This window comes from Crocodylus siamensis, chromosome 2 (assembly GCF_052110815.1).
Source record: "Crocodylus siamensis isolate JL-2025a chromosome 2, ASM5211081v1, whole genome shotgun sequence".
Classification (NCBI taxonomy): Eukaryota; Metazoa; Chordata; order Crocodylia; family Crocodylidae; genus Crocodylus; species Crocodylus siamensis.
Window position 1 is genome coordinate 21,283,224 of NC_143396.1, and position 26,506 is coordinate 21,309,729.

Consider the following 26,506-nt stretch of genomic DNA (forward strand, 5'->3'; position numbering starts at 1 on the left):
ACTTTAATGTGCATTAGCTTATTTTAATGCCCATTAAATAGGATCACCAGGTTTCCAATTTCAAAAGAGAGGACACGTTGAGGTGGAGAGGGGGGAGGAAAGGGAGAGCAGAACAGTTTATATGATTGTGGGGGAGGGGCAGTGATATGCCCTCTGTCCCCCCCAGCCCTGCCAGTGCCCCTCACTCCCAACCCGCAGCCCCCTGTTCCCTCACAGCCCGCTGCCCGTGCAGCTCTCTCATGCACATGTGCACTCACAAAATTACCATGCTCAAGCATCCTCCCGTGTCTTGTGTATTCGCATCCCCATGCTTAAAAATGGTGTTGGGAGTGCTTGAATGGAAGCTTGAATGAGCTTTAGTTGAAGTGCCCCGCACCATTTTTAAGCATGGGGACGCTGATACATGAGATGCTGAGGCACTTTAATTAGAGTGGCTCTTGGAGCTACTCTAAATAAAGTGCTTCCCCCCCTGACACACAGAGCATGTGTAAAAGTGCCCCATGCTATTTAGTTAATGTACATTAAAATAGGCTACTGCACATTAAAGCACAAGTGTAGATGCACCCAGTGATACCCAACTTCCTTCAGATTCTCTGTCAGTTACTCCTATTAGAAAGAAGCAAATTAAGAAGTCTTCTTTTTGTTTCTCCAGTTTGTCCCCAACATAATGTTAGAACTTACATGTGTGTCTGCACCATACAGACAGTCCAGAATTACCTTTCCTGCAGACATCACAGTAATTAAAGGCCCCTATGATGGCCAAGTCTACTTATCACTTTGTCTAGGACCTCAGAGAACGTAGATCTGTCTTTAATACACAAGGCAACACCTTCTTTCTTTTTTCCTTGCCTGTTCTTCCTGATCAAGTTATATCCATCCACATTCCAATTGTATAAACAACCCCACAGCATTTCAGTTATCTAATTTAAATAATAATTTTCATCACATACTAGGACATCAAGGTCTTCCTGCTTATTCCCTGTAGCTCTTGTATAGCATCATGACAACGTGAATCTTTTGCACAGCTTTATGTGCAAGATAAACTACCAGTACTAAAAGAAATAAAACTTCAGTTATGATGATCGTAGCAAGCGGGAGCCCAAAAGTACAAACAAATGCTAAGATTATCATCAGGATATGGTTTCACTTGGCAGTTGTTTCCTGGTATCTTACAGTCTTGAAGAAACACCATCTAGATTTTTGTTTTACAGTCGTGGCACATTCCCGTGTTTTGAATATTCAGACTTATTCACTAAGCGCAGAATCCCTGCTCAGAAATGAATGCCAGTGACAATTTCTGAAATGTTTTAATGTGTTTTGACCCAGAGAAATCCTTGTACTCAGAAGAATGGCAGCCAGCAAGTCTCTGGCTGAATCATGCTGACTCCTTGGAATTAGATTTACTCATTTCTACACAAAATTGCATCCAGTGGCTAGAAGGGTGACACATCCTTATTATGTTTTGAGTGATTAAGTCCTAGTCAAGGATAACAATTGTAATAACCAGCTGACAAGGAGGTCCCACATAAAAAAGTGTAACAGAATCAGCAGCACTGTCACTTCCTTATAAATCTTCTACACATAGCCATTATAGCTTAAGATGAACACAAATGAAATGAAAAAAACAATCATATTTTACTGCTATGCTGTGCATTAAATAGCTACCATGTAATGGCATAGTTTGCCTGCAGTTGATTAGTATATGAGGATCAAGTTAGGTTCTCATTGTCATTCACCTATGGAACTCATTGCTACACATTATAGATTCATAGATTCATAGATTCATAGATGCTAGGGTCGGAAGGGACCTCAATAGATCATCGAGTCCGACCCCCTGCATAAGCAGGAAAGAGTGCTGGGCCTACATTACCCCAGCTAGATACACATCCAACCTTCTCTTGAGTACCCCCAGGGTAGGGGAGAGCACCACCTCCCTTGGGAGCCCATTCCAGACCTTGGCCACTCGAACTGTGAAGAAGTTCCTCCTAATATCCAATCTAAATCTGCTCTCTTCTAGCTTGTGGCCATTATTTCTTGTAACCCCCGGGGGCGCCTTGGTGAATAAATACTCACCAATTCCCTTCTGTGCCCCCCTGACGAACTTATAGGCAGCCACCAGGTCGCCTCTCAACCTTCTCTTGCGGAGGCTGAAAAGGTCCAGTTTCTCTAATCTCTCCTTGTAGGGCTTGGCCTGCAGGCCCTTAACAATACGAGTGGCCCTTCTCTGGACCCTCTCCAGATTATCCGCATCCTTCTTGAAGTGCGGCGCCCAGAATTGCACGCAGTACTCCAGCTGCGGTCTGACCAGCGCCCGATAGAGGGGAAGTATCACCTCCTTGGACCTATTTGTCATGCATCTGCTGATGCACGATAAAGTGCCATTGGCTTTTCTGATGGTTTCGTCACACTGCTGACTCATGTTCATCTTGGAGTCCACTAGGACTCCAAGATCCCTTTCCACTTCCGTGCCACCCAGCAGGTCATTTCCTAGGCTGCAGGTGTGCTGGACATTTTTCCTCCCTAGATGCAGCACTTTGCATTTCTCCTTGTTGAACTGCATTCTGTTGTTTTCTGCCCACTTGTCTAACCTGTCCAGGTCTGCTTGCAGCTGTTCCCTGCCCTCCGGCGTGTCCACTTCGCCCCATAGCTTAGTGTCATCTGCAAACTTGGACAGAATACATTTCACCCCCTCGTCCAAGTCGCTGATGAAGACATTAAAGAGTATCGGTCCAAGCACCGAGCCCTGCGGGACCCCACTGCCCACACTCTTCCAGGTCGAAACCGACCCATCCACCACGACTCTCTGGGTGCGACCCTCCAGCCAATTCTCCACCCACCGGACTGTGCAGTCATCCAAGTCACAGCCCCTTAACTTGTTCACCAGTATGGGGTGGGATACCGTATCAAAGGCCTTCCTGAAGTCCAAGTATACGACATCCACCCCTCCTCCTGCGTCGAGGCGTTTTGTGACCTGGTCATAAAAAGAGACTAGATTGGTCAGGCACGATCTGCCTGCCACGAACCCGTGCTGGTTTCCCCTCAGCATAATTTGTCCTGCCGGGCTCTCACAAATGTGAGCCTTGATGATTTTTTCAAAGATTTTGCCAAGGATGGAGGTGAGACTGACTGGCCTATAGTTACCTGGGTCCTCCTTCCTCCCCTTCTTGAAAATGGGAACCACATTGGCCCTTTTCCAGTCCTCCGGGACTTGACCCGTGCGCCATGAGCGTTCAAATATTCCCGCCAGTGGCTCTGCAATGATTTCGGCCAGTGCCTTCAGTACCCTCGGATGCAGCTCATCCGGGCCTGCCGACTTAAAGGCATCCAGTTCTTCCAAGTGACCCTGCACCACCTCAGGGTCCACGCATGGAAGTCTGGTGCCTTGCTGCTGCCTCCCTACACTCCCAGTGAGAGACTTGTCATGCCTCTCGCTTAGGAACACTGAGGCGAAGAACTCGTTGAGGAGTTCAGCCTTGTCCCCTCTGTCCGTCACCAATTGTTTCTGCCCATTTAGCAGGGGTTCTATTCCTCCCTGGGCCTTCCTTTTACTCCCTATATATCTAAAAAACAATTTCTTATTGTCTTTTACTTGGGTTGCCATCCTCAGCTTCATGGTAGCTTTGGCCTGTCTAACTGCCTCCCTACAAGCACGAGCAGAAGAGGTATATTCCTCTTTGGTGATCTCTCCCTGTTTCCACTTTTTATGTGCTCCCCTTTTGGCCCTTAGTCTGCCCTGGATTTCTCTGGTCAGCCAGGGAAGCCTCCTGGCCCCTTTCCCTCTTTTACCTCGCACGGGGATCGTCTCGCTTTGTGCTCGAAGGATAGCTTCCTTAAGGCACAGCCACCCTTCTTGGGCTCCCATCATTTCAAAACTACTACTCTGCAGTGCGTCCTTCACTAATCGCCTGAGTTCACTGAAATCAGCTTTCCTAAAGTCCAGCACGTTCACCCTACTGGTTACCTTACCCACTCGACGCCTTATGTTGAATTGTACTTTTAGGTGATCACTGTCCCCCAGATGGCTACTGATCTGTAGGTCCCCTACTATGTCATCCCCCGTTGCCAATACCAGATCCAGTAAGGCATTCCCCCTAGTGGGACCATGTACCTCCTGTGTCAGGTGGAGGTCCTGTACACAGGTTAGAAACCTGCGTGAGCGGTGGGACTTTGCTGTCTGTGTCTCCCAGCAGATGTCTGGGTAGTTTAGGTCCCCCATGACCACCACCTCTTTAGCTTTTATGGTCTCCGAGAGTTGCCTCAGGAGCCCCAGATCTATTTCTTCCCCTTGATGTGGGGGTCTGTAGCAGACCCCTACCACCAAATCCTTTTCTCCTTGCCCCCCATGTAGCCTAACCCACAGTCCTTCTACTTCCTCATCCTTTGATTATCTTTGAGGACAAGGGCTTAATGGGATGTAGGAAAGGATTAGGTATTTATTTTGATAAGAGTACACAGACTTACAAAAAATAGGAGATATCTAGGGAAGATTAATCTTTATGTTTCAAGGCATAAATCAATACTCAAATGACAGTAGCCAGGAAGAAACTTCCTATATAGGCAGGTTTTTCTAAAATTGTCCACTACTTTCTTTTCTCTTCTGCAATATGGTCCTGACCAGTGTCAGAGATGGACTGAATGTTGGACTAGATAGGCCACTACTCTGATCCATTATAGCAATTTACTACTCTTGTTAAATTTCCAAAATTTTAATAATTACTAGTGGTGTCATGAGTGCCAGATATATAATATATTAACAGAAGCTGTTGACTACACCAAGCATTGACACATGGCAAAGAGAAGCAACGTGAATCCAATTTTCATAGAAAATAAACCTGCTATTTTCCAGGATGCAGAGAAGTTGGAAGGCAGTTTTCAAAAAGATTAAACAAGCCTCTAACTCCATGCCTTTGATTATGCCAACACAATAGCTGAACGTTGATTATAGAGAGGATGGAGACAGGCTTTTCTTTGTTGCTGTAGGAGACAGGACTTGGAGCAATGGCCTCAAGCTGCAGCAGGAGAAATTTAAGCTGAAGATTAGGAGGAAGATTCTGACACTGATGTTGGTTAAACATTGGAACAATCTACTTAGAAAACCTGTGGACTCTGCATCCTTGGAAACTTTCAAAAACAGGTTTGACAGGCACTTGGCTGTGATGGTTACTCAGGGGTGATCCTGCCTTGAGCGGGGGACTAGACTAGATGACCTTGAAAGGTCCCTTCCAGTTCTACTTTCCTATGATCCTATTAAAAATGTCTGTACTGGATCTGGAAATACCTGCTTGAGAAATAGATTACTATTTACCAGAAATGCATAACAGCACTTTTCCAAGCATATGAATCAGTATAAAGTAGCATTAGAATTTGCCAGTTGTCATCAGATTTGATTACATTGTCTTGCACCAAACTTTTTTTTGGAAACATGGCATCTAGCTCCTGCATCTATGTGCAATAAATAGGACCTAAACACAGCACAAGTTCAAGGAGCTGTTCTAATGAGTGATCTGATCTAGATTTAGAAGGCAAAGAGGAAGCTCCAACAATTTTCGCTGGGCTTTGGAACAAGACACTAGCCTGGGAATGGTATAAAATTGTGTCTCGTGTCACTATAACTTTTTAACCATTAGCTGGGAGCTAGTATAATTTTTTTCAATTATGGTGCAGAAACCATACTCCCTTTGCACTTCTTGAATGGGAACAATGCTTCCATATGATAGTACGTTCCATCACCAACTTGAGTCCTGAAGTTCAAGCATCCTCACCAAATATTTTTGTTGCAGAAAACCCACGTGTTGAACCCATTTTCTGGTTATGTATGTGGCCTGAACAAAGACTGCCAATGCATGCAGATGGGTCCATCTGCAGACCCAATGGCAAATTCAGATATGGTGAAAGTGGGTGAAACTATGAAGATGTAAATGAACAGAAGAGGCTTTTGTTTATTACATGACATCTAAGTTTTATTCCAGACTCCCCACTTACAAATTTTAATTACTGACATAAGTAGGGTTCTAGCACTAAAAATATTTTGGAACTTTGGGTTTAGATCAACAACCTTTTCAAGATGTACAATTTATATAGAGTTTAATAGAAAATAAGCTAATATGTTTCTACAGGAATTTATTAGGAATCAGAAAAAAAATACTATATGAATTCATAAACTAGATAGAAAATCAACTCTTGTCTATAGTGTTTCTTATTTTAACCATCTGATAGAATCTTACAGTAGGGATATAATTTTCTAGTCATTTATGCAACATGGGGTTTTTGTTTTTGTTTTTAAAAACCATAGCTAGAATCTCATTTTCTTCTACATTCCACAGGACTTTTCTGGCAATATTGTTATTAGATGCACAGTAGAATAGCTCTTTATTTTGAGTTCATTGTGCAGCTCCTGATAGCATTACATCATCCACTCTTGGACAGAAAAGATAATATGACAGCAGAAAATAAAATAGAATGGGTCAGGCAATGACAGATGAGATGGTGAGCAAACATTTACTCCCGGGTCCTTAAAAGAATTTGAGAACTACTTACTTTGTTAGCATATTGAGCCTTCAGAGCTGAGACATTTGGAAAATGAGATGAGAGTTTTCCAACTAACAAATTTTGTAAGTCACTGACCTTGATTGTGCTACTACCTAGAAGCTTTCAATAAAATAAAAGGCTGCAAGTTTAGTGTGCTGGAGAGAGTGTGAAGTTCCAATCTTACCTGACTTGTGGTTTAAACTTTACACAAATATCTAAGTTGTGCTTGAAAATTGTGAGCAGATGGTTGCAAATGAACAACCACATATGCAAAACGCAAGGTCCCAGATTTATAATGATAAATGTCTAGAGACTGGTGTTTGCCTGTGCATTTTCCTATTTTGTGCATATCTGTATGCACATCTGCATTTTGGGGCAGGGATCAGCAGTTGGGTAGCATTATTTAAAATGTCTATTAGATATTTTCTTGCAGAATAAAGGTGGTAGGTGATCATTGTAAAGATCTATACCAGGGTTACAGGATACGTGTACCCCTGGGGGTACTTGAGAAGGTACCAGGGGGTATGCAGCAGTGGCATGGAGACACGGGGGCAGGGCTGCCAGCATTTTGCGCCGCTTGTGACATTGTGTGCCATGTGCCACTGGTGCTTTTGTTTTTGCTGGCACAGCACAACACCAGTGCTTCTGCCACCATGTGCTGCTGGCACTTCCAGTTTTGCTGCTGCGCACCGCCGACACTTCTGGTTTTGCTGCATGCACCTTGCAGAGGCAGGGGAACCTCTTCCTCTCTGCCCCCCTCCCCATTGTCAACTGGCTGCCGAGGGACCCCCTCCCCCTGCTCATCAGTTGGCTGCCAGGGGACTCCCTGGTTCTCCACTGGCCGCCAGAGAGACACTGACCAAAAAAAGGTTGAAAACCCCTGATCCACACCAACTAATATAAGCTGCATCTCATTTTGGTGGCTTAGCTGGGCGGAAGTTGGATTGTAAAAGCAGGTTGGGCAAACACAATTTCCCCCCCTATATGACCTGTAATCAAAATAGTTATTAAACTTATTACAATCTGAGAAAAATCATCATTATTTTCATCTCTCTTGTACAAAGGATAATGTTAGAAATTGTTCCTGACAATAAACAATTTGGAATTTGCTAGGAAACTTGTGCTTCAGTGGATGGCATGAATAAACTAATAAACAAGTAACAAGTAACATGATGTTCTTCACTTCTTGTCAATGATACACTCCAGAATCATAATAGTCATAATGACAGTGTTATGTCCCTGTACTTTAGGCTTGCTATAATCTTGAAGTGAAGATTCTTTTCACTTCTCTATAATATATGTATTTGCTGTTATTACACCACCCCATTCAGGTGCCCATACTTCTTTCTAACGTACACCAATCGTTCTCTTTTATGTTCTTTTTTCTTTCAATAAGTGGTTAGCAGTTCTTAAATTGCTACTCCATGCAAGTCATTCTACTACCCTGGACTATATATAAAATAACAAATAATGGTGGGTAGGTGTATGTGCACATATATATCTATGTCTATGTATATCTATACATCTACATCTAGATCTATATCTACATATGAACTCCATTATTTCTGAGGGTCTCAGCTATACTTACATTGAAAATGTGCCACCTATGTTTGAATTTCCCCATGCCACAAGATAATTTTTAATTGCTTTTTTTAGTATCTAGACTCTTCATTATCTCGATGCATCCTCTTTAAGAGTGAAATTCTTGCCTCACTGAAGCCAATGGGAGTTTTCCATTGATTTGAATGTGGCCAACATCTGAAGCCTGTTCCCTTATAGTTCCCAAAGGCATAAAAAGCAGGGTTGGCACTCTAGGCAAACTCTACAGGAGAGGAGGGGGCTCAGTTCTGAAAGCCCATGTGGATCCAACCTGCGAGTGGGAGCAGGGAGGGCACCCCAGCAGTAAGAGCAGCCCCATGGCAGGAATCCAAAACTGTCCCTAGCTGAGCTAGTGCTGCTGCTTTAAGAGCAGCAGGGACTGTACCTATGCTGGGGATTGTTTTGGAGTTCCCCACATAGGGAAGCCCTAAGACTACTCTTGATGCTGGGGTGTGGATTCTATGGGACTGTGGTCCAGTTCCAGCTTCCCTCCTAATTTGGCATCCAGGGTGGGTGCCCCTCTTGCCCACCCCTAGTTATGCTACTGATAGTTCCATTCCTAAAACAAGTGCCAGCTCTTTTGCGTTCTTCTTCTTTTAATACACTCTCTGGTTTCTGTGGGTGTGTGTTTTGCCGTTCTTCAGTACAATTTCAATCCCAAAAAAGAGTGACCCATTCCTTGGTTGTGTCCAGAAGGGTGGCATAGTTACATTAGTTGTTCACATGCTATAATATTGACTAAATTCCCTTTGTATCACAAGCACACTTTAATTTGATCCTAAACAACATTGGCATTATTACATCTAAAAATTGTGGGCAGATTGTCATTAGCTATGGCCTAACTCTTTTTCTAGTGATGTTAATGGCTAATATACAATCAACTCCAAAGGGAACACAGCTCAACAACGAAGAGCTTTACAAGCCACTATAATTCTTTTCCAATGTTTCCCATTGTAACCATTTAGTTTGCAAACACTCTCTCTTACTTGTCTTTGTCCCAAATAATAATACAGCACTATTACTAATTTCCATATATTTGCTTTGTTTATGAGCTCTGAACATCTACCTAATGCCAAGACTCTGTAAATAGGTAGATAATTTTTTTTCAAGAAAGGGTTTCATATTTTTCCATGAAGGAAGGAAAGGAGATAAAGTCCTAACAGGAGGTAAAGCATATATACAATAGAAAGAAAATAAACATAGACTAGGCAAAAGAAGTTATGTCTGAAGGGAATCTTTATGACCATCCTCCCACATACAAATTTTGAAAGTGCATCACTGATGAATAGATTTTAAAACTTTATACTGTTTAAATCTGGATAAGAACCCATAAGCTTGGACACTTTTCTGAGCATTTAGAATCGTAAATGTATGATAGTTGGACTGAAAAGCTCACAATAATATATTTTGTGTAATAACTGACACTCCCACTTCAGGAACTGATCTGAAATATAACCACAATTACTACTTTCACGCTGTTTTGGTAATTTGATTTTTCTGTTCCAACCTAAACAGGAACTCAGAAAGCCAATAAAGAGGGCTATATGGGAAAGGAGTTTAAATGAATATTTCAAAATATAAGTAAGGTTTGAGGTGATTCGGGTACTAATACAGGTGAAATATCATGTATGAGAATGTAACTTTTTTTCCCCTTCCTTCAGCAAGTTCTTACTTTCTGAATGGACATCTCATGATTTTATTTACAAAGCAACCCACGTACCTTTTTCTTATGCAGGCACTGGAAGTACAGCAATGAGCATTACCACTTCTGTGGTGTATCGGTGTGAGAAATGTTTGCATTTAAATAATTTTTGTAATTCCATGGCAGTAGTGTCCTGAAATAGAGAATGGGGAGAATAGGGGTTATGAGGCAAAACACAATAGAGTAGGTTTCTTTGCGGTGACTAGAATATTTTTTTTTCTATTTTAATACAAAACAAGAGAACAAGAAAAAATACAGGCCTGATAGTAATGGCCTAATGCATTAGAAAAAAATGTTCAGGTGTTGTCTTTCTTACAAAAATATTATATGCAAATATTGCTGAGGTCACTAGAATATGAAAAGCATGTACAGGGCATAAATAGCAGTGTGGAATTTTTTTTAGAATAATCTTTAAAAACATGGTGTTTAATAAAGTTTGGGATAAAGTTAGTGTCACAATTATATAACATAAAGAAGAAATTATGCTAACCTCATGTAAGGAGTTCCAAAATTCAGGTTCTCTTACTTTATTTCTTCAGATATACACGAGTAGTGACTCCACTGAAGACACTTACCTACATGAGTACCTATTTGTTACACAGTAAAGTGGGTTTGCTTTATGCAAATTTGATTTATACGCTCTGGGAATGCACCTACAGCATAAATTGAGGAAAACCTGTACATTACTAATCATCTGTGAACACTGTCACATTGGGGCAGCACAATGGGAAAAAGCTGCTACTTCTGTAAGGAGCAATTTCTTCATCAGACAGTCTGCAAGAGACTCCTTGGGTGTGTCCACACATGCAAGCACATGCGCTTGCAGCAGCTCAAATAGAAGCGGTGCAAATTTGAGCTGGGCTTTTTGCTTCAGCACACGTGCTCAGACATGCACTTTGTTGTGAAGAAAATCATGCCATCTGGGGAAAAATAACCCTGCCTGGCTTCTCCCAGATCTTCAGCCCGGGGAGCTAGAGCCCGGGACCAGCACCTGTGCTGTCCCCAGGAGTATAAAAAGCTGCCCTGTCCTGGCCCCAGTAGCTCAGGGCTACTAGCTTTCAGGAGCTTCTGGGGTCCAGCCAATTGGTACCTGGGGACACTACCCCTTGTGTCAGCTGGACTGCTGATGCAGCCCTGAGAGTTCCCTACACCCTCTACCCATTGCAGTCATCTGGCAATGGGGGCTGCTGCCCAGCTGTGACCTGCTGCACGCCTGCCAGACCTGGATGGGGACTGCGCAGCCAGTAGAGGCATGTGCTCCCTGGGCCAGCTGCCAGTGGACTGCGGTTGCAGGGTTGACCTTTGTGTGGCACTACTGCCATTTGTGCCCCTTGGCTGGCAGATGTGTGGCCTGGGAGATGTTCCCAGTGTGGTGAGTGGCCTGCTTTGAACTGTCAAAGCATGTCCTCCTGGCCCCATTTGGCCAGGAGGTCATCCACAGCCAGTTGGGTCCAAGGTGCCAGCTCTGAGCAGGCAGGGTCCTGCCACTGGCCTCCCTAGCATGAATTCTGGTGTTCCCTATTGGAAAACTGAAAAATCCCTGATAAAAAAAATCCCAAAGTCACTCTCTAAAATACCCCAAATTCATGTTCCTCCACAATTAAAATAAAAGACCACTATAAAGAGAGAGAGCGAGTGAGACAGACATAGTGATCAATTGGACAATGTTTTATTGCTATATCTACAGTATTAAAGCAGGCCCCAAGTATGGGGGGCGGGGGGGCCTGTGGCAGAAAGCCACCTTGGTTTCTCCCCAAAATCTCTGCCTGGTGACAAGGTGAATAAATCTCTGTGCTGTGACCATTGGATGAAGATGAGCCCAGCAGAGGAGACACACATCAGCCTGTGTTTTTAGGTAACCTGAGCTGGCTACATTCCTGAGGGAGGGGGGAAACCTGCTCCCTCTGCCTACCTTGGTATCGGCTACCTGGGTGAGGGGCATCTACCTGGTGGGCTGGAGTCTGCCCGGCACCTGGTGATGTATTTCAAATTGGTTGGCGGACAGCCAACTGGAGCTGACTTCCACTGGACCAGGTGAATGAGGTCACAGGGGCTATATAAGTTAGGACTGCCCAGGAGGAGTGGGGAGCAGCCATGTGGGGGACACAGAGGAGCTTTACCATCTGAAACTGGCTCTCTCCCCCAAACTCACGAGCTACAAACTGCTTGCCTCCAGAGGGAAACTTCACCAGCCTTTGGAAGATGCTTGTGAGTAAGCCGCTCGAGATCTTATTAGATATCTAGCTGGCAGTAACTCAGATGCGTGATCAAAAGCCTACCTCAGCCAGACTGTTTGCTCTTTAGGATTTCTAGGATATTGCTCAATCTTGTAACCTATTTTCACCCTACCCCTGTAATCAATAAAGTTGTCCTTTGTGACCGGTGTGGGAGACTTATTGAGGAGTGGGTCTAAATTATGCCTAAGAGACCCCTTAGGTCTGTGGACTAAGGGAGACTTTACTTTTTGCCCCCGGACTTGGGGAAGTGCCCCAAGTACCTGTACTGGGTCAAGTACCCATAGGACTTTAGGCCTGTGTTTCCCTGAGGACACAGGGCTGAGAGTGAGTCCATTCTTGGGGTGGTGGCAGCTATGTTATCCCCAGGTTAGCAAGTGTGCTCCGGGAAGGGGGTCAGCCGGATATAAGGCGTCCCTAGGGAGGCATTTGGAGCCTGGAAGGTGGTTGGGCACAGGGAGGTGGGCAGCTCAATGCAGGAGTGCCCCCTACTGGCCCACCACAGAGGCAGGGATGGGAGGAGTTTGGTGAAATGGGGCGCACCAGGGCAGGGGTCAGGGGGCTGGGAGGGGCTGGGCCGGCCCTGGCAGGGGTTGGGAGCCTTGAGGGGGTGCTGGAAGTGGGAGGGGCCAGCTGCGGAAGGGGTCAGGAGCCTTGTGGGGGCTGGCAGGGTGGAGGGGCCAGCCCCGGCAAGGGGAGGGGGCCTTGGGGGGGGGGCTGGCAGGGGGAGGGGCTGGCCCCGGCAGGGGGAGGGGGCCTCGGGGAGGCTGGCAGGAGAAGGGGCCAGCCACAGCATGGTTCAGGGCCCTTGGCAGGGCTGGCAGGGCATGAGGCCAGTCATGGCATGGGTTGGGGGGGCTGGGGGACTGGGTGGAGCCATTGGGAATCCCCCCATAGTCCTCTCCCCCCACCTCCAGCCCCCCGACCCCTCACTCACCGGAGCCCTGGTGCTGAAACATGTGGCCTGGCCCAGAGCGAAATGACCTAATGGTGTTTCGGGAAGACTTCTGCCTACCCTGGTTAGTACTGAATGATGAAAATGTTTGATGTGCATGAAAGCCTCTGCTGTTTTCCATTTGCACACCTCTGTTTATCTCCTTTGCCTTAACTTCCTTTTTCATGTTTTTCACCTATCTTTATCATATTAGTTACTTAAATAATAATAATGTAACATAAAGCTGCTTTGAGATCAGAGTTAGGTTTAAAAGGCAAAGCTACAACACGACTGCTGCAGATGAGCAATGGCAGAATCTGGCTCATAAGTACTAGATTTTTAAAGCTCTCCAAATTCTGCATTTTCAGAATTGCTGTATTCCCACTGCAACTCAGTACAGATTAGCCTTGCACTACATTAACTGTTGAACAAATTTCACAAGAAAACAACCCCGTATTCCCTTTAAACAAGAATGTTCATGTGTTTAGTGCAAATTCTCCCAACCAGTTTCTGAATAATTACCACTTTTCAGTATGCTGGGCCCTATACAAATAATTAATAGATAATCTATGTACTGCTCTTTTTACAAGCTTCTTTTGGAGAGACGAGGATGTCCTCGAACTACTTGGAAATATTAAGGAGGGTGAGGAGGGGGGGAGCCACCTGAGTGTTATTCTCCGTGTCTAGTAATTAAGCACAGCCCTAACATCTAGCATAAGCAATAATGGTGATTAACACTACAAAACTTTTAGAATTGTGCTCACAGGCCCTCATTAAAGTTCCCCTTACCATTTCTTTTATATATACATGGAATACAAGAAGGATGTAGTCTCATAAAATTATGCCAATTGATTTAATTGCTAACCGCAGCAAGGAAAGAATCCAGCCATTCTTTTTCCTATGTAACTTCTATAAAAATGACAATAAAAATATATTTTTGCCATGTTTTAAAGAGCTCTAAATGTTTAGAATAAACATTTAACTAAGATTGCTGAAGCCTGTTATTGCCTGGTATTTAAAAACAATTATTTATCAAGTTTTATTTCAGGAGGTTTAACAAGGGTGGCATAGAGTACATTAATATTCCATAGATTGTTACCCACAAGATATGAGCCTGATCCATTTTACATATGTATAACTTGAGTAGGTGTGTGCAGAATCAATCTTAAGGTTTGGATGATGTGTTAATATGTATTTAATTAGCATAACTATTGTTCTCCATTGTAGTTCAGTTTTAAATGTACTCAGTTAATCTCCCTTGATTATGCTTTTATTTCATTCATATTGCCAAAATTGGATTCCCCAGCTCTTGATGCATTTAAACTGTAACTCGATGCCTTTGTGGGAGACCTGCTTCAGATAAACACAAGTTATTGGGCTTAGTACAAGGAAAATGAATGACCCATAATATAAAGGAAATCAGATTAGATGGGCTAATAGTCTCTTCTGGTCTCAAATTCAAGAATGATCTGTCCCCATGAAAAACTTCTCATGTTTGGCCCCATTTCATTTCTGCCGGGTAGACTTTCATGACTTATGCTCACCCAGCATATGGAGTCATTTAGTTGCTCAGCAAGTGCACAGCTCAGCTCAATGTATGCTAGCATAAAATCCACAGTGCATGGGTACTGGGATCACAAACTGTATAAGGATCACTTGCACAGCTGGAAAGCTCCCATTTCAGCTTGGTAAACTGAAATAGGATTCTGCCCTGGGATATCAATGGGGGCAAGACAAATCAGACAGGGAGCATGGGATGGGGAGATGGACTAGGACAAGGAGCTTTGAAGGGAAGGAATCTGGTTGAGATGAACAAAATTTGGATCAGGAGTCTAAGGCTGGATTCATATGGGACTGGGACTGAGACAAGGACAAGTTGGAAGGCACCCAGACAGAAGGGATGGCACCTAGACAGAAGGGATTAAATTATGAAAAAGGGCCTTGTAATGGGACCTGGGTCAAGGAACCACACCAGGGTGGAGCCTAGGTGCTGTACCCTCAATAAGTGTTTTGTCCCCTTATTTCTATATCCTGCCCACCACAACTTGATGTAACTGTAAAGGATATCAAGAGGTGGTACCTGACCATATGGGACTGATTGAGATGGGTGCCGGTCTCAATGTCTGGGAGTCTTCTGTGGGGCTCTGCCTCCCCTATACACCCACCCATTTCCACTGGGGTGTCCTGTTGATGATCAGGTTAGGCACCTAGCCTTCCTAGCTGCCTGACTCCATGTTCTAGGTAAAAAGGTCCATCAAGAGAAGAAAGCCAAATGGCTTAGGACCAGCATGAGTTGGCTGAGCCCTGGAATCCTGGTGAGGGTCTGCACCAGCAGTGTCCAGGCCATGTAGAAGTAAACAAATCAATATAACGTAAGTAGTTGTATTGTGTCTGCTTTGGGCCCCACCTTTCTTCAGGCAGTCGAGGCTCTTCAGGGTTCGCGCCCTATTGTGAGCCTAGTTCAAATGGGAAGGCCTGTGTTGGGCCAAACCCTTCAGGTAGTCTGGGGCCATAGGTGTTATGAACCCTTGGGTGGCCCCTGTAAGTACGTGACATCCAATGCTCGCAGGGTGGTCAGGATTCTGTGGAAGGAGCTGGGGTCAAGGTGGTCACAAGTAGGATGTGCTTAGCTCCAGTGGAGGGAAGTGGCATGGGCCAGTGCCTGCTAGTGCCTCCTCATCTCTGAGGCTGGCACTGCCTGGGCCAACCCGGACCTCTGCATGCCTGCATATACTTCGCGGCTGCCCCGAACTATTGTAGTCTGCAGTTGTGGCCTCTGAGCTCTAGGCAGCTCCAGATACTCTGACCACTTGTTCTCTTCCTGGGCCGTGCCCTGGGCTCTAATGGAGCCCAGCTTCTGGCTCTCATTTGTGCCCAGGGAGCACATCACCCATTATTTTTCTGCCCTAACTGGAAAGTGGGTGCATTTGGGGGCAAGCTGTTGGTCTGTGGGCTTGCTCCTTTTCATCGGGCAAGTCCGGTGATCTACAGACTGGGGCATTGTGGTGGCCATCACACCAGTAAGTGTGGGACCTTGACCGGGTCCCTACTACAGGCCTACAGTCACAAGAAAACATTCCCTTCTTAAATCTAGAAATGAACCCAAGATTCCTGAGCCACAACATTCACCTGCTGTCAAATATCTGTTAAACCCACTTGTTCCACCTGCTGCCAAGTACAGGATGACAGTGTACTACCACTGTTCAGGCAACAGTTGCTCTGTTACCCAAAATGGTTCAGCTTCTCACTCTTTACTTCTCCAGGCTGCTTCTTCCTTTTCCTTTTGCTGCTCAGCACAACAGAGACAATGATCTCTGTCCCTGTACCCAGTACTACAGTGGCCAACCACAGTCAGGAGCAATAACTAGAGCTACAAGGTTTCAACTCTTCATGGTTATTTCATTTCATGCACACAAAACACTTAGTGAGTTGGGGACAAATCAGGCTTGTTCAGGAAAGGAAAGTCTTGTTGTAAAACCTCATACTAATTGTTGCAGAAGTTGGAAAGTGTGTAGTGAACGGGCACTTCAGGGGAGAGAAGGTAGTCTCTGATTAAGGTAATTTTCTAGAGAACTGGATTTTATCCTTGCCTTTAGCATGGGTGGCCATTTATTTACACTGGAATACAAACTCTGTGCCTGAGCATCTGAGGAAAGCATCACAGGCAGTCAAATTAATTCCTGGAGTAGCTCCATTTAAATTTAGCCTAGTAACTGTCATCATAATTAGCTAAATAATTATGAAGTTCATTAACTTCCAGAGTTCCATGTGGTAGGTAAGTGAACATTTTTATCCTATTTTATAGATTCCAAACTAGGATTAGGAGGAGTCCAATTTGAAAAGGGATGTCTCCCTCCTACCTGCCTACCTGACGAGGACAGCATTATCCATATATCAAATACCTTTTATGCTACAGCTTTACATAGAAAACAAAAAAGGCAGTGCCAGTGTGATGCAGGCCAGGAACTTGAAGGTTATTTAAACATTTTAGACCTATTGGAGCTGGATTATCACCTCCACGCATCAGATTTAAAACAATAGAAAAAATAAAAGAAAGTGAACACCTGATCAGTCAAGAAGAATATAGATGACAAAAAGGAAACACCAGGTGTTCCAGATAACATAATTCAGCATCCATATCAGAAAGCTTGGCATTCTGCAATTGGAGAAATTATATGCTGAGTCAGTGGGAAGAAACTCAAATAATGTTTTTCAGCTTTAAAGATCATCACACTATGGCACTTTTACGTCAATTTTAGCTCTCAACCTGTTCCCAGCCTCAGCTCTATGATCACAATTGTGATCATGGGGTTGGAACTGGGAACAAGCTCCCAGGCCTTGCTCTGCAATTGCAGAGCAGGAGCTAGGAGCTCCCTGCATGAGGAGAGTTCTCTACCCAGCCTGGAGTTGGCTGGGACCTGCCCCTGACTGGTCAGGGGGGCAGCCCCAGGGGAAGTCTGCACATGCAGCCTGGAGGCGATTGGGGATTGTTCCATTTTGGGAAGTCCTGAGCCAGCTCCGGGCTGCACATGCAGACTTTCTCACAAAGCCCAGGGCTGGCCAAGAACTATCCCAGTAAGTGGAAGGTCCCAGCCCTGTGCCCTGATCAGGCAATCAAGGCATGGGGCTTGGAAAGAGCCACAGGGGAGGAGCAGGTCCCAGCCCCCTGCCCTGATCCACCAGTGGGGCAGCTAGTAGCAAGCCCCTGCTGGGCAGTGAAACAGTGAGACCCTGGCTGGGTGGGGATTTGCTTGCTTGCTGCTGGATGCCCCACTGGTGGATTGGGGCAGGGGGCTAGGACCTGCCCCTCCCCTGCAGATACTTCCAGGCTCCTTGCCCATGATCAGCATTGTCCCTGCCTGGGCTCTGGTGGTGGAATCCACCCCTGCAGCAGGCAGTTCCCAGGCCAGAGACCAATCTCCCAGCCCCTGCCAGAAGGCCCCATGTTCCCTGCCAGGCCCTGGGCTAGCACCCTGGGTGAGGCTTGAACTCCCTCTGGCTGCTGCAGGGGCCTGGTGCAGGGCTGGAGTGGATGGGAAAAGACTGCTGCCAGGAGCAGCAAATCTGCTCCCAAATCCCTGCACACGTAGATGCCTGCCCACGGTGGGTTTACTCTAGAGTAAACCCACCCTGTAGCATTTGCACATGTAGACATGCCCAATGAGTAAGGTCCACTCTCTATTGCTGCTACTCGATTACTTACTACAAGGAAAGATTTTTTCTTAATTTTGCCTTCCAAAACGCAAAGTGTATAATTTCTGAGGCCTGATGTATATGAGAAAATATAGTATTTGGTGATACATTTATGATTCTTTATTGTAAATCTGAATCCAGTTACCAGCTATCTTTCCCAACACATGAGTACACTAAAGTAATTACACCAGTAAATGAGCATTTGGACTAAAAGTGAAATACTTATTGCAAGTAAGAACGGGGAATGAAAAAAAAAAAACATTTGGGGTCCAACAGCCTTTATCAGAAGTATTCACTTTCTGTTTTCACTCCCTTCTAACAAATTCTGTTTCTTTTAATAGAAATACTCACATCAATATAATTAATTTGATATGACAGTACTTTGGGTCATGTACTGGATGATGTCTGTCTGTTTTCTCAGTGTTACCTGCCTTACTGCTTCAGTAGCACCTGAAGTGTCCTTAATGAAAAAGGGGTGTACTTGGTAGTCGTGTTGGTCTGAGACAAAAAGACATACAAAAAACTATATTTCTTCGTTCCAAAACAATACCTTTTATTAGACCAACTGGAAAATGGCAAGAAAACTGTCCTTTTCTGCAAGCTTTCGGGATTATCAGGCTCTGGGAAAAGTGTAGATGGTACAAGATGGTAAAAAGTCTGCATAGGTAGGAAATAAACTTCATTTTTGCACAGAGGGAGCTGAAGATGGAAGGCTGTCCCTTTGGGTCCATGAGAGTGTCTTTGTGAGATGTGTTGAGTAGCCCTTTGTGTTGATCACGTAGAATTCCTTCCCTGGAGGTGTCAGATGGCAGGCAGGGAGGCAAAAAAACAACTTCCTTGTTCTGCAATGAAGTTTAAAATCCAAAAACGGCTAAAATTCAGCATCTTCTATGTTTCAGGGGTGTACTTGGTAGTTGTATTGGTCTGAGACAAAAAGACATACAAAAAAACTAGAACTCTTGGTTCCAAAATGATACCTTTTATTAGACCAACTGGAAAATGGGGCTTGGGAAAGAGCTGCAGGGGAGGAGCAGGTTCCAGCCCCCTGCCCTGGTCCACCAGTGGGGCAGCTGACTGGTCAGGGGGCCAGTAGCAAGCCCCTGGCTGGGCAGTGAAACAGTGAGACCTTGGCTGGGCAGGGATTTGCTTGCTTGCTGCTGGATGCCCCACCGGCAGATTAGGGCAGAAGGACCTGGAGGGACAGACTTCCATCTCCAGCTCCCTCTGTGCAAAAATGAAGTTTATTTCCTACCTATGGAGACTTTTACCATCTATACTTTTCCCAGAGCCTGATGATCCTGAAAGCTTGCAGAAAAGGACAATTTTCTTGCCATTTTCCAGTTGGTCTAATAAAAGGTATCATTTTGGAACCAAGAATTTTATTTTTTTGTAAGTCTTGATGAAAAAGGACACTGCCATGATCTCAGTTCTTAAAGGTAAGTGCATGAGAATTATTTTTTGTTTATTCAGTCATGATTTGCATCCCTCTAAAATGATTTTCATAATGGTTTTCAGCCCTCCCTACCATGAAGTAACCTGCAGGAGGCTGCAAATCAATAGAATTTTCTGCAAATTATCTCCTCAAAAAGGAGTAGAGTGTAGAAAGCTGTGAAGTGGAAAGAGAGTGAGACCTCTGAGATTTAAAGAGGTAGGACTGTCTCTTGCAAATCCTGGGAAGTGATTCTTCTGCTCTAATCAGCACTAGTGAGATCTCACCTGGAGTACTGTGTCCAGTTTTGTGTCTGCACTTCAAGAAAGAGGCAGACAGATTGGAAAGAGTCCAGTGGAGAGCAACAAAAATTATTAGAGGCCTGGAATACATGACTTATGAGGAAAGGTTAGAGGACCTAGGTTTATTTAGTCTGGAGAACAGAAGACTGACAGGGAATTTGGGAAGTCGTCAAACCCTGAAGGGAGATTACAAAGAAGATAGAGACAGACTTTTCTCTGTGGCTGTAGCGGACAGGACTAGGAGCAATTGTTTCAAACTGCAGCAGAGGAAATTTGGGTTGGAAATAGGAACTTACTCACTATTAGTGTGGTTAAACATTGGAACATGCTACCTAGAGAAATTGTAGAGTCTCCATTCCTAGAAATTTGAGAGAAAGTTAGACAGACACATAGCTAGGGTGGTTCAGTCTGGGATGATCCTGCCCTGAGCAGGGGGCTGGATTAGATGAACTGGTGAAGTCACTTTCAGTCTCCCATACCAAACTTGACTCCAGAAACTGGCGTAGGAAACCAAAAAGGTCAAAGGTCCTTTTGGTCTTTGCTGTAGCTTGCTCTCATATCCAACTATGTACATGGATATCTGGGCACTTGAATCTAGGAAGAATTGGCAAGGAACTAGCTTCCTCTCCAGGAAGTACCCCAGCCCTGCAGCACCAACAATGGTGACCTCATCCTATGGGCCCCTCTGTTTACCAGCAGTGGATGGGCCCCTCTCCACTGCCCACCTCAGTTTCCCTGACCAGAATGCCACCTTCTTTCTGGGCATTTCCTCTGGAAGTGATCACAGACACCATGGTGCCATCATGTATCAGCAGTCTCCTGCCAAGACTCCAGCTTCTGTGGTCCAGGAGCCCTCCACCAGCATCCCTGCTTTGGGACAGGGTCGCCATACTTTTCTTGAGTTGGTCCAGTTCACCCTGGATTTCCTTCAAAGTCTCCATCGTCATTTGCAAGGCTGATAGCTCCAGGTTTGGAATGGGTACTGCTGACTTCTCCTTGGCACACACATGTAGTCTTGTCTCAGTGTCCTGGGTACTTAGAGCCCCTAGCTTTTTTTTTACCAATTCTATCTGTGCTTAGTTTTATGGCATCATCTAGACTTTGGGGCTTTCCCATCTGAAATTGAGCCTGTACCTGCCCACTGAAGGCATTGTTGACAAAGTGGCCATGGGCCAGCATGTCTTGTATCTGTGGGCCAACTTGTGGGAAGGCCTTTGTGGCTAATTATCTTTGGCCATGCCAAACTCTTGTGCCAACTCTGCTGCTGTCTTCTTATGATTAAAGAAAGCAGCAGGATTTATACTTGGTTGCAAAGCATTCCTGAGGGCCCTTATCAGGTTCTGGTAATCCTACTTGGCTTCACTGCTGAGCCCACAGTGAAGCTCTCTGGCCCTCCCTGTGAGTAACCAGCTGAAGAATTTTAGCTTGATAGGCCCCATCCCACCCATTTATCTCAGCTGCCATTTCAAACTGTTTATACAAGTTATCCCATTCTTGTTGCTCACAACTGCAGGATGCTGAATTGAATACTGGCCTCAAAATACTATGGGTGGGGGAGGAGTGTTTCCCTTCTCTGGGTTACTCATCTTCCCAGATCAAATACCCACACAACAACAAAATTTATATACTCCTGCAGCAGTTTTCTCCATGCCTTATGGCCTGTTACCACAAATCCCACCTTTGCCACCAGTTGCATCAAACCCTGTGACCCCAGGAACTGACAGAGGAAGCCAAAAAGTGAAGTTCCCACTTTTATATAGAAAATGTTAGGGGATAGGGTCACAAGTTAATGGGCTAGGAAGGAACAAGTACAGGCAAATAAACACTAACATTAAAGTATATATACTTAGGAGCTATGTAACAGGTAATTAGCAGTAACACTGTGGTGAATTCACTCAACAGGTACCAGGTATTGAGCACTAGTGGGGGACCAGTGGAAAATAGGTGAGGCTCTGTTCCCACATTCACCACCTGGTAACAAGGAATAATGGTTACAAATTGATTGAGAGCAGGTTCAGGCTTGATATCAGGAGGCATTACTTTACAGTTAGAGCTGCTAGGCTTCGGAATGGGCTCCCAAGGCAAGTGGTGCTCTCTTCTACCTTGGGGGTCTTCAAGAGGAGGTTGGATAGATATCTGGCTGCGGTATCATGATCCCAGCACTCGTTCCTGCCCAGGACAGGGTGACGGACTTGATAATCTGTTCAGGTCCCTTCTGACCCTAGAAACTATGAAACTAATACCATGGTAAATCTATTCAATAAATCTTAACCTGCCCCCCCACCCCCCGGAGGTGCTCAATTACTATCTGCATGTGCTTCCAGGTCTGAGTCCTGCTGCTACAGTCTGCAGGCCCAATTCTGCCACTCCTCCAGCCACACTTTTTCCCATGCTCTGCGCTGCTTTCTACTTCCTCTCCCTTTTATCTCTCCACCCAAGTGTCTCTGGAGGGTGTAGTCTACATGCAGTCAGCACAGTTCTGTAAGACTGTTCCACTGGGGACTCTTGGGAATTATAGTCCAAATCCAGTTAGCAGGGCTGCTCCCCCTGATGTCACACATTCACATTACAGTGTGTTACATTCAGTTCACACAATATATTATACTACTTTTCTGTTATTCTTTTTCTTCTGAGTGCAGTCCCATCCACATCTACCCCAGCTAGAAGAGCTCCTTCAAAAGCTGTAGTGTTATTCCCTGTGTTACCAGTTGGTGTCCAGAAGCAGCTACTGCAAGACCTCACAGATTTTTGAAGTGATACGTAGTTAGGCAGGTTAGTTTCAAGTCAAGTAGCAGGCAGGCCAGAGTGGCATCTTATATGTTAACTAAATCAGAGAGGTATAAGCATTTCATATGCTTATGTCTTTCTGAATCAAGTCACTCTGCCCTGCTTTCCACCAGATTTTGCACAGTGAGGATTCAGCAGAATGTATCCAACCTCCTGTTTCTTCCACTTTCAACCAGCTTTGGTCTAAATCTTGAGAAATATAGGAGGTGTGGCAAAGAATATTTGATGAACAGCAAGGCAGAGCTAGCTGTCCTACCCTCTTCTCTTGGAAAGGGGTGTAGAGTATAAGAAGGGGGCCTGCTTCCTTTTACAACTTTTTAGAGTAGTCTCTTATTTGCCTTCTGCATGCATGGGAACTCTCCCTCTACCCCCAAAGCCTCATTCTCTCAGATGGTTGAACCTTGCACTCAAGGTGTGATCTTCAGCACTAAGATCACACATCTGGAGAAAGGTTAACTAAAGAGCTACAATAATTTATATCAGTGACCAAGGACATCATGGCCAGTGAAGGATGGGATGTAACATATTTAGGATCTACCCCAATACCAGCCTGTTCCTATTATTTCCTCTCCTTTTCTTGACAGGGTCAAGAGTGGTTGGCAGATACAGCAACTGCCTTCACTGACTTGAAGCTAATGGAGGGTTCTTGGTAAGGAAAGTTCCCTGCTGATCATCAGTGGCTAGATTCAAGGCTATTTGCATTACTTGGTACAGGGTATGGTCTTGCATTGCCCTAAAGTCTTAGGTTAGTATGAACAAGCATTTGTGTATAAGAAGTTAGCAAAATTGCTAAAATGTCCCTCTCTCTTCCTCCCAGGCAAGCAGGGAAAATGGTAAAGTCTTATTTAAGATGCTTGTAAAATCATTCAATCTAGGAAACAGATTCATAAAGATAGCAAGTGCTAAAGTAAAACTTACTGGGCATGTCTACATGTGCATTTACTGTACAGTAATTTAATGAGCAGTAAGTGGCTTTTATGCCAGCATTTACATGTGCAGGCATTAGGACTGTGAGAAATTTTGCCAGCAAAATTCTCCTTTCAACTTGTTTCAAGCTCAAAACAGAAAAATTGAAATGAAACAGAGAGCTTTGAAACATCCTCAAAATGAAACGAGGCAAGTCGGAATGCTTTGAAAATTTTAAAACGTTTTAAGTTTCAAAGCTCACGCTGGGCTTGCCTTCAAGGAAACAGAAACTGCAGTAAGGAGAGGGAGGGGGAAGAGGCAGGGAAAGAGCACTCTTATTACCTGTGTAGCTGGCCAGTGACTGTGATCCTTCCCTGAGGTCCCTTCCAATCCCAGTGCTCTGGGGGAGGGATGGAAAAACTGCATAAAAAGCAGCATTGTTTTGCCTGTCAGCAGCCAGGGGTGCAGGGCCCCAGAACCCAAAGCCCTGCACCAATCTCCTTGACAGCTGGCAGGCTTTGTGGCCTCAGCAGGGGCTAGCAGGCCTGCAGCTTTCACCCTGCTGCACCTTAACACACACACAGTGTCACCCATGTCATGAGTTTTGCTTGTTCGCAGCTTGAGGCGCAGTTTCCCCAAACTCCTGCACCTATCTCCTTGAAACTTGGCAGACTTTGTGGCCTCAGCAGAGGCTAGCATGCCTGCAGTTTTGACCCCACTGTGGCTTAACACATATACATGACATAAGTTTTGCTTTCAAGACTTTGAGGTGCAGTTCCTCCGAACCTCCTGGACCTACCTCCTTGAAACGTATCAGGCTTCATGCCTTCAGAAGGAGCTACGAGTGAAACTGTTTTGATGAAACAAAATGGAACAGCGGTTTCGAATCTAAATGAAATTCAAAACAAAATGCTGTTCTGTTGAAGCAGAATGGTGCTGGTTTGCACAACTCTAGCAGGCATTACACAGTGGTAATGCTGTGTGTGGACTGACTTGGGACTAAAGTTACTCCCAAATCAGTCCACACAAACAGGGTTACTGTGCAGTAAGGCATCTACACATGAATTACTGTGTAGTAACTATTCGGGTGTAAATTTGCTTTCTGCATCATGCTCAAATTTACGCTCAACTCAGCATAAGTCACCATACTTATTGCACAGTCTAGGCACACACGTCCAGACACATGCTCGCACTGCACAGTGATTTTTGGTTACTGAGAGGTAACAATGCACGTATAAACATGCCCACTGACACAAGAAGGAATGAGAAAGTTATTGCATACCTACTAAAGACCCCGCTGCTCTAGAGGGAAATGATGGCTTGTCTCCGTGGGGAAGTAAGAGCAGAGTACGCAAGGCTATGAATTTACAGATATTCTTACAGTACCTCTGTGCAAGGTAGTTTACTTCACAGCTACTTCACCCCCAGATCACACCAAGCCTCTAGTTTAGGATTTAGTGCAAAATAGTTAGAGCACTGTAGATTCACACCCCAGATTCCTAAGTACTGTCTTCCTCATATCCTGAGAGACAAGTGTCAGAAAACAGAGTGGAGAAGGTAGCAGCAGGTAGTAGAAGAAAAGAAGGGTTGAGTGTCAAAGCTTGTAAAGCTAATTGCCTTAATAAATAAGATGCATTGTAGAAAACAGGAAATAACCATACTTATTGGAATGAATTTTTCTCTCCACCACAATAAAATGATCAATTTGATAAAATGAAAGTGGGACAATTATCTTCTTTCTTTACAAAGTGACATGTGAACTTCTCCCACATGCCAATTTGTATCTATCTTATTCATGTTGCTTCTTTCTAATAACAACTTAATAAAATCTGACATTATTTGCTGAAATTATTTTTACATTAAACTTCACTGGACCTCATCAGCACTTTAAGATTGATTTACAAACCATCATTTGCAATTGTATCCAAGTATAATATCATTGGCAACGATATCCTATCGAATATCGTTGTAAGCTTGTAAAACTAAGCTTATCTACAAAATTCATCTATTTTTGAGGTAACTTGACCTTAAATCACTAGAGAAATAAAGCACTGTATGGCTAGAGGTCTACACTAAATACTAACTTGGCTGAACTACAGAGCTGAATTTAGTTCAGGCTTTTTCATAAAAAAACAAATTGAAAAATACATCAACTTTCAGAGAAAAGCAGGGTGCTACCTATGTTAAGGCAGATTTTAAAAAAAGCAGGAAAGCTTTCACAGTAGCTTACTCTATATGACCTCTGATTCCTCAGAAGACACAGCTTTTCATTTTGGCTGTATTATACTAGTTGTAATCATTTTCTTTAAAAATCATCTCAACAGCTCCATTCTGCCCAAATAAAAGGCTAATGTTCTCTGTATACACAATAGCACATTCCCTCTCCACTACACACTGCATCATTTTCTATCTACATTTAGGAGACAAGTTGGAACAAATCCTCATTGTTTCCATGTATTCCCTCTTCTGTCTGTATTGACCTGCTGTCTCTTGCATTATACCTAGTGCCCTACCAGACATTAAAACAATGGCACAATTGGGATCAGAGGAATTTTATGCCCCATCTGAAACACTGCACCTCCTACCATGCCAGGTGTTCATGGCAGGAGGCATGATGTTTTGGAGAGGGCAGAACATTCCTCTGATGCCAACTGCATTACTGCTGAGCTGCCCCAGCCTAATCCTGGAGACTGGGCAGGAGGACACTCTATCCTAGACCCAGGGCTGCCCCCAGTTCCGTGGAAATTCAAGACCCAGGGCTATTGAGGCCAGGTTTGTCAATCACTCGATTGTTGAATCTGACCCCAACAGCCCTAAGTCTCAAACCCAGCTGACCCAGGACAATCTGTTCATGGCCCAGGGTTGTTGGGGTGGGTGCAACAATCAGCATAT